The sequence below is a fragment of the Dipteris shenzhenensis genome, chromosome 2, assembly GCF_047967505.1.
Source record: "Dipteris shenzhenensis isolate YYH24624 ecotype China chromosome 2, Dip_SZ_1.0, whole genome shotgun sequence".
NCBI classification, from domain to species: Eukaryota; Viridiplantae; Streptophyta; class Polypodiopsida; order Gleicheniales; family Dipteridaceae; genus Dipteris; species Dipteris shenzhenensis.
Window position 1 is genome coordinate 24,296,850 of NC_141597.1, and position 13,971 is coordinate 24,310,820.

Here is a 13,971-nt window from a genome sequence, read left to right on the forward strand (position 1 = left end):
ACCAATTTCTCAATAATTCGACATAGACCATGCAATGTGCAGATGTGAACATTACATAGTGGAATGTCCAGAATGGCCTTGAAGTCAGGGTCAACTTTATCTCTATTAGGTGCTCTCTTCCACCATTTTGAATCCATTACTTGAGCTGATTCTTTGCAGTAAAGACAAGGAGACTTTGAGTTGCCTCCTTTACTAATGTTATACATGCACTTAAGTGTTTTAAGATCCCCGGCCATGTGCCACTCTACTTGAAAATCACCTTTTCCTGCAACATGGAGATTCTCGCCTTGCACTTGTCTTTTGATTATTGTTGGTATTTCCGTGTGATGAAACACCCAATCTAGTGTTTCATGGTCTTCGGTCTTCACCTGCGAGATTATAGAAAACAAAAGTATTACTATATCAGATTTGAAAACAATGACCAAAATCAAGTATAAAACAGCCCATGATCATACCTGGAACGAGCCTAACCACCATATGTGTTTCTCTGACTGCACACTAAAATACTTCGAACTCGCTTCAGTCAATGATGTATCAATCGCTCCATTCATCAATGTAATAGTAACTCTTTCCATTTTCTTTTCCTTTACAACCTCACACTCATCCAGTTTGATAACAAATTTCAAAATGCCTTTGCACTCCTCAAATGTTATTCCATAAAACTCGACCATTCTTTTTTGAAGTTGTTGCAGATCTAAAAATATATTGTTCCAAGGATCATACACAGTGGTTCCTTTAACACCATGAAATATTTCTTCAATATGGATATACTGCCCAATAAATTCATCTATACTTTCATTCAAATGACCTCTTATCCTCCACACGGTTGCTGGATTTGGCAGTAAAACTCGTTTAATCCTTTGATCTTTCAAAGTTGAGGATATCGCATGAAAAATCGAACTATATCCCTTCCTGCTAACTCCACTAACATCAAGAGCCTCTTGGATTATAGTGCCATCAACTTGATTATTGGATACAAAGTCCTCTACAACATTGCGTTTGACTGTTTTGTATTTTTTTTCCTCAATCAAACCTTTTGCTACACCGCAAGAAAGCAATCCTTTCATTTGTTAACAGGAAGAAGGTTCGGGTCCATATTTTCTTTTGCAGGCTCCAATAATTTCCTGTAATAACAACATTATATGACTATATTATTCAGCACCTCCATTCTTATTTTGTGACAATCAACGAAATAGATATAGTCTGGAAGAGAGCCTTTTTGAGTATACAAAATGATAAATTTCAATCTAACCTTGCTTCCTGAATTCGTCGCTTGCATCCACCAGTCCCAGCCTTCAAATTTGCAATGTTTTTAATCTTCCTGCTACGTTGTCTGTCTCCAAGCACGGTTCTCTTCTTTCTTGCTCTTGTCAATTCTTTTTTACTCTTTGAATGCTCCTCGATTTCATTCTGCAACTGCTGCTCCAATTTTGCACGAATGGCTATCTCCTCCATCTTGGCCCCCTTTTCTTGTAGGTACATCATTTTATACGTTTCCGCAAATGCAGATTGCGCTGAAATATAACCAAGAAGTCCATTTTGTCCATCGTCGGCAAACCTCAGTAATGTGGTGGGATTGACAAATGGAGGTGTAGAGTTTTTTACTTGACATTTTGGATATATGCTTCCGTCGCACCATAAGTCAATATGTTGAAGCCCTTCTCTTCTCATATTTTCCCGCTGTTGAGCATTCAGCACCGTATCCTTTCGTCTTTTTTGTGCTGGAGCATATTGTTCTTCCAAGTCGATGTGAAGATGGTGTAATCGCTTCTTCTCAGATAGTGACTCACTAGTATCGGCCATTTTTTGTGCTCCTCAGGTTGCGAAGTTTGTTTTTCAATCTCATAGTCGTTTTGTAACATGAATCGTGGAAGTGTGGCGGTATCCATGTGAATATTTTGAAAACTTGCAATCACTAAGTTCAGTGATGGACTCTTAATGAAAGACCTGCACACGTCGGCCAAAGAGATGCGGAATCTTTGGTAAACAAAAAAAAATCTAAGAGGATATTTAATACAAAATCGTGTTAGTCAGACAAAAGATTATCTTATTCCTTTTTGAATTGACAGTTCTGTAGTCCTTACTGACAAATCTGAGCCACGTTTCCGTATTTTACTATTTTTGAGGTCTTTTAGGAGAGAAATAAATCAAAAAATAGTGAATTTCTTACAGGGCCCCAAAATGAGTTCCCTTTTTCCCTAATGAGTTCATAATACCTACTAGTATTTCTCATTGTGCATCAAAGGACGTGAAGGATTGTATTTCTAGGGTGGATGAGCTTGTGAGGTACTTCACACTATGCAAAATGTGAAGCATATCCATGCTTGATGCAAGGTTTTAATATTTCTAATATGGTGCACTTTTTTCTTTCTAGGTATGTGAGCTCAAAGGAAACCCATCATGCTCGAGGGTGCTTGAGTTATGTCAGTGGAGGTAGTTTGTTTAGTGGAGGAGACCTTTCGATGTTCTATTCTCACAAGCCAACTACATTTGATAGTGCATTTGGTGGATGAGATTTCTATATGTGGCATGGTACATGCACGATGGTTGCCCTTCCTTGAAGACCTTTAAGGATTTTGTGAGGCAAAATGCAAGGCCCGAAGGTAGCATGGTTGAGGGTTGGTTGGTACAAGAATAACTTGTATATATTTCTGAGTTTCTTGTCTATGTGGATAGCTCTCTTACACAACTATGGAGACATGAAGAAGACCTAAGGATGACCTCTATTGTGCCTCAAGGGAAAGATTTTAATGTTCTATGTTTAAATCTAGATCTTGTTTTTCGAGAGCTTTTCGTTTATTGTTGCATCGAGCTTTTTAATTACTTAGTGTTTTGTAGTTTGGTTTCTTTTGTGAAAAGATCAATAGCTTTTTGGAATCGCTTGAAGGTTTGAGGCTTGAATACATTGTGTCATGGATGATTTGGTGTGAATTATTTTTGTCGAATACTTGAGCCGGAATTCTTGATAGGTTTTGATTTAATTATTGAATTATATGAATTGATCGAAATATATTGCATGGAATTAGTTTTTTATAGCTTTCTTGAATTCTTTGTTTATCATATTATTGAGCTCGTGAACAACTATTCGAACAAATACTTTGTTGAATTATACTTGAATGCTCTTTTTAATTTCCATGCATGCCATTGCAGTCTTGGATTCATAGCTTTAACACTTTACACCCTCTTTGTAGCATCACTTCTTCGTATCAATATTTGACTGCTAGAAGACATTTTCTTCTGAGATTCAAAACACTTGGTTGCTTTTGTGAAAAACTTGATAGCTTCTTGGAATTGCTTGAAGTCTTGAGGCTTTAATATTCACATAAATTGTTTCATGGATTGCCATGTCTCTTTTATTAGCATCCAAAATATAAGAAACATTGGTCGCTTATTACTACATGCTGGCACTAGGTGATCTATTCTATATTTTCATTTGAGGTTTGCCTTCAGGTAGGGATGACTTTTTTCATCTTAATTTTGCTAGGAAGCGAAACTTTTTTATTGATGTCGAAAGTTTGTATGCCTTTAGAAAAATAAATGTTTCGAACATTCGCCAAGATTTGAAACTTTTATGTGAAAAATTTTGTATGTTTCACTAGGATCTACATTTTCTACTTCAAAATTTAACAGAATATATATAAAAGTGTACTATATTCTATCAATATTGTGAAACTAAAAAAACTAGGTTGATAAAATTTTGCCATGATTTTATATTAATATATAAATATACCTTCGATAAAAACATATATGCCTTTAGGTAGGCTCAGTAATGAATTAGGCTCATTGACTTTCTTAGATTGAGTGTGAAGACAAGCCTCATATTCTTCTCTCACTTTATTACGCTTGTGCGGGCTTACGTGGAATTATGGAGGCAAGAGGGTTTAGGGTGAAACATCGATTTTCCACTAAGATAATCAATACATGCTCTTGGAAATGCATGTACATTGCATTACGTGTAATGGATTGTCTATGGAAATTATGAGAATATATTAAAGAGTTGATGCAATGGAGCACATGATGAAGATAGCCTAGGTAGAAGAAGAGTATTTTTGAAATTAAATAATTGAATGATATGATGCTTACATAATACAACAAGCGAGGATGCATTTCTAGTTTACACATTCTCAGATCATGCCTACTTTTGAATGTATGGACTTAGCCCATCTCACATATAGTGGTGTGGAAGACACATAAAAATATCATGCACATTGACTCCATTGAAAAATGGCGTGACAACCCAAAATTCGTGGGTGTGTAATTACACTAATACCTTACAAACATATCTATGGACCACTCTCATTGCTAGCTCATTCTTTAGTGCTGCTGCATGAGCATGGACACCATCTCTATTACTCTTGCCAGCATATCACTATGTTGGGCTACGTCCTAGGACAACCACAGATTGTACAGAAAAAACCTTTCCTTCCCCTCCCTTTCGCACTAGTTCATGCATGGGTAGCACTTCCAATGGAAAGTGCAATGTGTGAGATACCATGTTGGCAGATGTTGTACATACTTACATCTATTCACTCTATTCAACTTGGGCTGAATTGGCATTTGCATCTAGCCCACTAGCCATCTTGGTGAAAATGGATTAAGGCACTAGTGGTTGCCTTTCCTACAGACTACAATTCCTTTCTCCTTTATGTTTTTCCTTTGAGTAGGAACTTACGATGTCATCCAATCATTCATCTAGAGTGCAAGCTTCCCCTGTCCATTGATAGGAAAGGTGTCATTGTTTGCCTTAACAAATGTTTCCCATTGACCTATTGTATTTCCCAATACTCAAGGAACGAATTGTTGTATCGATTTTACATTTGACCTTAACACTCGGCCACGTCCTTGCTAGTTCATGTAAAGATGGTCAAGTACTCGGGTTTCATTTGATCTTGCAAATATTTTGATGTGGCAATGGCCCAATTATCTGCATCGCTCAATCCTACTGTGACGCCAAAAATTGATATTTTTAATTTGGCATTGGTATTGTTTTTCTCTATGTTTGATAAGAGTTTGAGTATCAAGTGATAGCTTAGCGGCTCTCACTTATTTCTATTTTCTATGATATTGTATGGGATTGAGAGGATGAGTGGAATGGCTCATTGTAAATACCATAGGTATGAATTATAAATACCTTGGTATGGGGTGAGAGTTATTTGTGTATGGGATATTATGGGGTTTTTAGAAAATAGGAAGAGTGAGTCATATAAAGAGGTGGGCTCATGTCCATGTGTTCCAATAATATAAGAGAGGCCACATGCCAAGCATGTGGAAGGCATGTGGAGGAGTGTGAAGTCAAGAGGAATCCTTCTAGAATTCCTATGTGAAATAAGGAGGATGTGGACATGTGGAAAAGAGAGGGTCCCTATGGGCTCCATGTGGGGAGACTCTTGACTTTCTCAATATTTTAAGAGTCTTGAGCATCTTTTGATGGAACACATGGCAAGAGTAGCCAAAAAGGACATGAGAGACATGCACCTTAAAGAGAGCTTCGCACTGATATATATTTCATAAGAAACAGAGAAGCGGCTAAAAAGTTATGGATAGTTTACTAGACGGGGGTACAAACTATCATGAAAACAGACTGTGAGACACAGATACTCATAACTTTTTGCAAAAGTATTTGATTTAAGATCTGATCATATACAAACATGCGCCTTAAAGAGAGCTTCATGTTGATATAAATTTCATTAAAATTGGACTATCGAGCAGAAAGTTATGAGCAAAATACTAACAGGGGGTCAAACTATCATGAAAATTGTCCTCCACCCATGCTAATTTCGCCTGAGCAGGATGCTCCCTCAAGACCACCTTCATCAACGATCCACTCCTCATAGATTTTGCCTAGAAGAGGGGAAGAAGTTTGCATGGTGGCTTGAGAAACAGATGGACTATGTGTGTACAGTGAGCAGCCGAATAGAAAGAACTTTTAAGGCTTTGAAAGAAAGAAAAGGGAAGAGACACTCAAGAGAGAGAGAAACTGAAGTGACCTTCATTACCAATAGAGTGAGAATCCACTCCAACACTACAAACACAAGGGAGAAGAATAGGTTTCGTACATACAAGAGGTAGTGGAAGCTCCAAGACTACTCATAGAGAGAGAATAAACTAGAGAGAGTTGGACTCTTGAAAGAGTCTACATAAGAGAATATCTACAAGAGGGAGAGAAGGCTCATGGAAGAGGCTTGGGGAGACTAGAGCTATAGCAACATGAGGACTAATGGTGGAAGAGATTGATGAACAAGGGAGAGGAGGGCTCCTTTTATAGAGATTTTGTTAATCTCCTTCACCCATTTACAATTGCTATCTGATATTCCTTTCCCCATCAATCACATAAGCCCATATGTCACCAGTCCTTAGATCTTGAATCAAATACTGCTACAAAATGTTATGAGTCTCTGTCTCTCTCTCTCTCTCTCTCTCTCTCTCTCTCTCTCTTTCTCCGTTCAACATGGTATTAGAGCTAGAGCTATCCTAAAAGCTAGCCAAATTCTCTATATCTCATTATTTGTCCAATCCACTCACATTACCTTGTAGAAAAGCTCTATTTTAAGAATTTCAAGACACTACATGATGGCATTCCACTGAAATATGTAAATATTATTGCTCTCTCATATTTTTATTATACTAGGAGGAGAGTATCTCTCTAGAAACACATCCACTCCTATATATGATGCTTTTTGCAGCCAAATCGGTCCGCATAGTCTTGTAAAAAAGGCTCGAGGGGATCACACATCCTTAGACGATTATATTGGAGGATGGTTGGAGAGTTTGAGGCTGTTGGATTATTAACATTACATACAAGCCATTGCACTACTACACATGGATCCTATTGCGATGCTTAAGTACCGATGTTTAGCGTGCGTGGGACACTAATCGTTGGTATTGGAAGAGGGGTTCGTTAAGGGTTGCTATATAGCGACTTTAGTAAAACGTCGCTATATAGCCACATTTGCCTAAAGTCACTATTATATAGCAACTTTTATTAGATTGGCAATGGTTGTTATATAGCGACACTGAGATAGTTTTCTATAGCAATGTTTAACAAAGAGTTTTTTTCCCATACCGACCTTAAAAGATAGTTTTTTCCAATGACAATTTTCATACATGTTTGATCTTTTGAGAGAATAAAAGTACGAGAGCATGTACATCAAGCCTTTGAAGCTCATATATTCATGTCCAAGTTTTAGATGAAAAAAATCAATGAAGAGCATTTACATCAACGATTTCATCCTGAGCCAAGTCTAATGCGCCAAACAAGTCTATCTCTAACTCTATACCGAGTTGATCTCCTATATCATCATCATACTCTAGCATCGTACGTTCACCTAAGAGTACTTGATCATCTTCTTCAATAAAGTCTAGTGATTCTTGATGATCGTCATCTTGTTCCTCAATATCGTGATCTCCATCTTCCTCCCGTATGATGTCATTATGCGCATCTTCCTCTTGGCTCATATTGTGATCTTCAGCTTCTTCGCTAGATTCATCTGGATCAATTGGATCCGGCATTGGTAGTGGCATCTCCATATCCACATCTCTATCTTCAAAAATTTTCTTACTTCGTGGTGCAACTTGGATCACATACCACCATCTTGGATCAGAACGATCTAGATGAAAAACCACCTATATTGAAGATGGGTGCCAAATGCCATCAATTATATATATGAAATTATGCTTAAGTACATGCATCAATGGATCTTTAGAAACAAAAGCTTCGATTAATTAAATCATTAGTATGCACTTGCTCACAGTGCTCGGGAAGAACAAAAGTATCACTTTCATCGGTCCAAAGTTTGGTGGAGTCTATTGCAAAGAAACCGCTACTATCTTTTCTCACTGTCGCATGGGGACCATTGTAAATAGTTCTAAACCATTTTACATCAAGAATGAAAATACTAACTCCTTTGAAATCAACTTCATAGATTTCGTGTATGGTTCCACAATAATCCAACTGTGAGGAGAGAAGATTGGTATCCGAAGCACTTGCTTGGCTATCTTGTGTGAAGTTAGCCATGACTCCACAATCATACGTGACTCTCTTTGAATCGATGCCTTCCACGTGAAAATGTCGTCCATATGACCATAATGCACTGTACTTTTTGTACTATAAAAAAGCATCATTAAAACAATGAAGATGCATCTATTTTATAGCGTATATTGCCACAAATAATTACTTAATTACGTCAAGAGGTAAGGAACTTACATGCATCATACATCCAGTTGTAGCCAATCAAGTGACATATGAGTGGGGAGAAGAGCCAGATCCTGTGGATATGGTTGCAACCACTTGTACATTACTCTGAATCTTGTCCTTGCATTTATTCTTTCTGCTTTGGCCGCTTCATATCTCTCAATCCACTTATGCATCTCCTTGCTATTGAGGATACAAAACTTATTGAATTTCTCCATTTTCTCTTCACTCATCTTTCTTTCAATACCTTTTCCTTGGGGAACCTCGCCAATGATGCGATCATCATCCTTGTTATGCCAAGCTTGTGGCATATCGGGATCCGTGGATGCAAGAAACTCCGTGATATATACTAATGACTCTTGCACAAGCCATCCCTCTGCCATGCTTGCTTTTGTCTTGCTCTTTGTCTTACAAATCCCTTCAAAGTTTTCATAAACCGCTTGAGAAAAAACATCCACCGACTATGAACGGTACCTGCAATGGCCACCTCATCAACTATGTGCACAAGCAAGTGCAGTTGAGTTATCATAATGCTCGAGGGAAAGTGCTTCTCAAGCAAGCATACGGCTTCGATGGATTCCACCCTATCCTTCTCGATGCTCGATATGGAGATCTCTTTTTGAGATATCCACCTATTTCACATGCCCATGTAAGAAATATTCATAATCAGTCTACAGATTATTCTGCTTAAATTGAAAAAAATGCAATCAATGCGATTTGATAGTAAGCATACCTCACAATAACACTGATCTTGAATATAGCATTTCTAAAATCTTCTTGTAAGCACCCTTTTATTGTAATTGTGAGGATGAACTATCAAAGCAACAAAGAAGTCATGTCAACAATATAACATAAGCATAATTATGCTAATGAATCGTGATTATCATTACATTAATCCTACAGCTTGTAAGACCTTATGCCAATCATGGGACTTGAGCCCACTAAGCTTATTGTCCTTTGAAAATGCTCCTTTCAAGCAACGCATGTACCTTGTGGGTGTTTGAAAAGAGGCAATGTCCGCCTTGACTGCTGCCTCCTCTCGTAGGAGAGCATCCATGTTGCTTTCGGGAGGATAACTTTTCCCGAAGCATGCACTTGGGGCCACAAACGAGACATCCTATTCATAGCATGCAAGTCTTCTCGCACTCCTCTTGAGTTCTTGGAACCAACCAAGTGTGCCCAAATAGTAGCCCCCACATTCTTGAAGATATGCATGGGATCCAAGAGATGATCGATTTGTAACTGACCCCAATAAGGAAGCTCGTGAAAGATCGATATCCTCTTCATACCAGGAGGAGGTTCCTCTCCATTCGCCCTCCAAGCCCAAATCCACTCACTTGCCTTCAAATATGATGGTGGTGGATCAAGCTCACCTCCACGCGCGAGATGGTCCAGCGGAAGGTATCGAGCATGACTTTCATAAACATTTTTCGTCATACGTTTGGAGTATCATGCAAGCAATTTCAAACCCGGTCCACAAATAGGACAAGCATGGTACACACTTGTAACAAGTCCTACACGCGTGCATGAATGTATCAGTATAAGACATGTGTGCGAAAGAGAGTCATAAAAGCATAATCCTATATTATACATGTAAAGACACAACCACATACCTGCGCACTCTCCATATCCTAGGTAGTCATGCACGGTCCACATCAAGATACCCCTGACCAAAATATCATTGGTATGTCTAGCAGCTCTAGAAATATCAAAGACCCGCACTCCTCTCCATAAGATCTATAACTCCTCTATCAAAGGTGCCATGTATACGTCCATATTTTTGGCCTTGTACTTCGCTGGCACAAGTAGTTCAAGCATGAGGTGTCCCTTCTTTATTGTTAGCCATGGTGGGATATTGTAATTTACAATCTTTACATAGCAAAATGAAATATAAAATTATAAAGAAATTACATGGAGAGTTTTCCAAGAAACATTCAAGCCTATTGTTTGATCCAATGTCTGAATCCCATAATTTTCTTTAAATATACAAGCATCCTTAATGATTGCATCATCAACGCTTCTGATGGGTATGATACTTTGTATAGACCTTAATTAAAGTAATAGAATTGTTCTTGCAAAAGTTTTATGTGGATCAGTGATTAAGATAGTGTAATTTGCACTATCCACATAGGGCATAGGGGCAAACCCTAACCCTAACCCTAAGGGGTCCACATGTATATCTTCATGCTCATTGTTAATACACTTAGTGTACAGGTAGCTATATCATGTGCACTCCTCTCTCTCTCTCCCTCTCTCACTTCTGCTATCATGGTATCAAAGCCGATGGTGCTCCCACTCCCTTCATGAGTGTCAAGCTCTCCTTGCATGAGGCATCTTCCATTGAGAGAGATTTCCATCAGAGAGAGTCAAGCCCTTGCTTCCGTCAAGGCAACATGAAGCCCTTGTTCTATCAAGGCACAAGCCCTCTCTGTGAGGCACGAGCTCTTCAATGGCCATCCTAAACAGAGCCTTCCATGATCAAAGTAGCACATCTAAATGGCTCTCTATGACTTGCTCAGCTGCTTATGCCACAACTATGACCTCCAATGATGTAGGCATCTCCCTCAACGAAGGCGACGATGCCACCGATGGATGCCCATGCACAAACTTCTCTACACCTCTGCTCTATCTTTATACAGTCCTCCATCACGGGCTCCTACAATAGCCCAGCCGCTCACAAGCAGCTCACAGATGCCCTCAACAAGAACTACGAGGCCCATCAGTCTCTCCAAAGCACTCAGGTCCTCGACATAGTGAGCCAGCTACCTACGAGTCTCCAACGAATGCTCCTACCGTGAGTGCCACCTCCAACACACAAACATGCAGAGACGGGCGACTCATAGCAACGACCTCCTGTCGACTCCGAACAAAGAAAATACGAAATAGCTTCTTCAAACAGCACTCGCCATTGTAGTAAGCTCTCCCATGCCATCGACCATCGCCACGAGCTCCGCCATCGCCATAGTCACCAAAGACATGATTGGTAAATGCCACAAACCTTAGACCTAAGGTTTGGCAAAATTCCACGTGGCATGTAAGGTTCAACCTAGGTTAGGTCACTGTGACCATGGGTTTGAACAGTGGTCAGAGTTGTGCCACGTGGCACCTTAGCCATAGCTTCCACGTCATCCCCATGTGCCATGTCATCTTGACACGTGGCACATGCTACATCATCTGCAGTTTAGTGCCACCTTAGCAGTGAGTCAACTGCCACCTCATCTGCCAACTCAGCATGGCACTTGGCAGTCTCCATCTAGGCACAATTGCCTCTTCATATAATTTACATGTGATCAGTAGTCTGCCACATCTCCCTCTAGGCCACATCATCATTTTTGGTCTTCTTAAGATCAAAATTTGGCCAATCCATTCGGGAATCTTTTGATCCAAAGGGAATTTTGCAAAGCTGTAAATAGCAAAAAAGCTTGCCAAATCGTGCTCTACACGCTGAGCACTTCAGATCTACCATCTAACATTTCCACAGGTCATCATCATCAAATCCTCATCATCGAAACCACCTCCTGATTCTCTGCAGTGCACCCAGCACTTAAAATGAATTAAAATAAAATTCACTTGCCGTATTTTTGCGCATCGAGTGTAGTCTAATTGTAGACAAGCACTACCATAGAGGAGATCCAACTCCACAAAGCCAAGTCAGCCATTGCCACATCACCCGATTAGTTCCCATCGGCATCAGTCCCATCGGATCTATCATCAGTATTCACTCATACATCTGACCAACTCCGTCTTTTGGCATTTGGCACTTTAGCACCTCATTGTGACACTTGGCAGTGATCTTCCTCTCGGATTCAGGAGTGTTGCATTCTTCTTGCACACTGTTATGGATAAACTTGACCAAGGTAAACGGCATAAATATATGTGTGTGCTTGTATGTGTGGCAATAGTATAATAAAATATGGTGTGCATAGGGCCCAGGGTTGAGGTGGCAGGGCATGATCATGTGCCACCCTTCCACGTAAGAGGACTCATAAGGTGTGTTGTACATAATCCATGGTAGTTATATTATAAAATGTTAAGGTGGCATGGTTCCTCCATGTGCCACTCCTCCACCTAGGCGGTCCCATGCTTGCATTTAGTGAGACATGGACCAAGGACCATGGGAGAAGTAATACATAATAGGTGGAGATAGATATTATATTGGATTATTCCCTCCATGTAGGATAGGCCCATGTGGGGGGGGGTGTAGATAGTCAAAGTATGCAAGTTAAATAATGGAGAAAGTAGGATGAGGTGGCAATACTCCTTGTGCCATCCCTCCACTTGTCCTCCTAGATGTTTGAACGTATTATAAAATTGGGAAGAGACCAAGGGAGTATCTCAGACTTGGGATATGGGGTTTGATTTATGTGGAAAAATGAGGAGGGTTGTCGCACACAATTGAGAGTGCGTACCCACCTAGCCCACATGGGAGAATTTTCCACCACACCATGCATGTGGGAGGATGCATTTATTGGGAGAGACCCTCTCTCTTGGCTGTAAAAGGAGGGGGCTATTCCTTGATGTGACACACTCATTCTTGTAATACCACCTAGCTAGTACTTTGATTTCCCCCCCCCCATCCTTCCTTTCAAACAAAGCATGACTCTCTTCCCTTAATGTCTCCATCTCTACATTCCACCTCCCATCATGTACATGCTCCTCTTCCCCCTCTCCCTTCCCCCTTGTGGCATAGTCCCTCTCTTCATACCCATCCCTCTTAATCCTTTTTCCCCACCTATGTTAATGCTTCTTCCCTCACATTCCCTTTTCCTCTATGGCCCTCGAGCATTGCCATGCCTCGCGTCTAGCATCATGCCTCGAATTCTTTTCTAGTTAATATAATTGGTGTGGCTGCTGGGATCGAAATCTACATGGCTAGTGGCATAAAATTTGTTACTCCTACCGATGGGTGTAGTTCTGCAGCACCTTTCGTGTGCGGTTCTCTGCTTCTGTGCATGTAATCTGCGTGTCTTTTGCTCACAGTTATTCGTCTCTACAGTTGCAAAACTTCCCAGTTTCTATGCGTTTCGCATGTGGTTCCTGCGCATCTTCTAGGTTCTTGCGCCTTCAGCCTACAGTTCCTACACATCTTCTAGGTTCCTGCGCATCTACTATGCAGTGCCACGCATCTTCTGGTCGGTCGCACCTGCAAAATTGCTTCTATGCATCTTCTGTGCGGTGCCATGCAAAACTGCTCTTCTCTTTCTCTTCCCCTCTCCTCTCCTCTCTTTTTATTAAGGAGTGGGAATTGAACCCAAGACCTCCCCATTCACAAAAGGAAGACTTACCAATAGGCCAACAAATAGGAAGTGATGTACTAAGTGTAATGATATTGCTTATATGGTGAAATCTCATGAATTGTAACTCTCTAACTGTAGGGAGTTTCCTCTTGTTGTAAAAAGCAAAAGTACTTCATTTCATGTTCTCTATTCATATCTGATACTAGATCGTAGATTCTAAACTTTTCAAGTTCACTTCTTGGATGCACACCACACGAGGAGGGTGGATATTTATGTCACTTTTCAACGAGTTCAAGGGTTTGTTGCTCGGTCCTCCGCTCATTACGGCTACCAACTGGCGAGATCTCTTTCTTGATCTTCATGTCAATCTTCAACAACTGATTGTACAATGCATTGCTCAAGGAAACGATGGGTGGGATGATACACCATGGATGATTCAAGGTGAAGAACTAGTGATACACTGGGAGGATTTCTACTCATTGTGCAGTGATCAAGCTACTTGCTGCATTGGAGGTAATTAAAAGGGTGACATTCTTCGAAGGG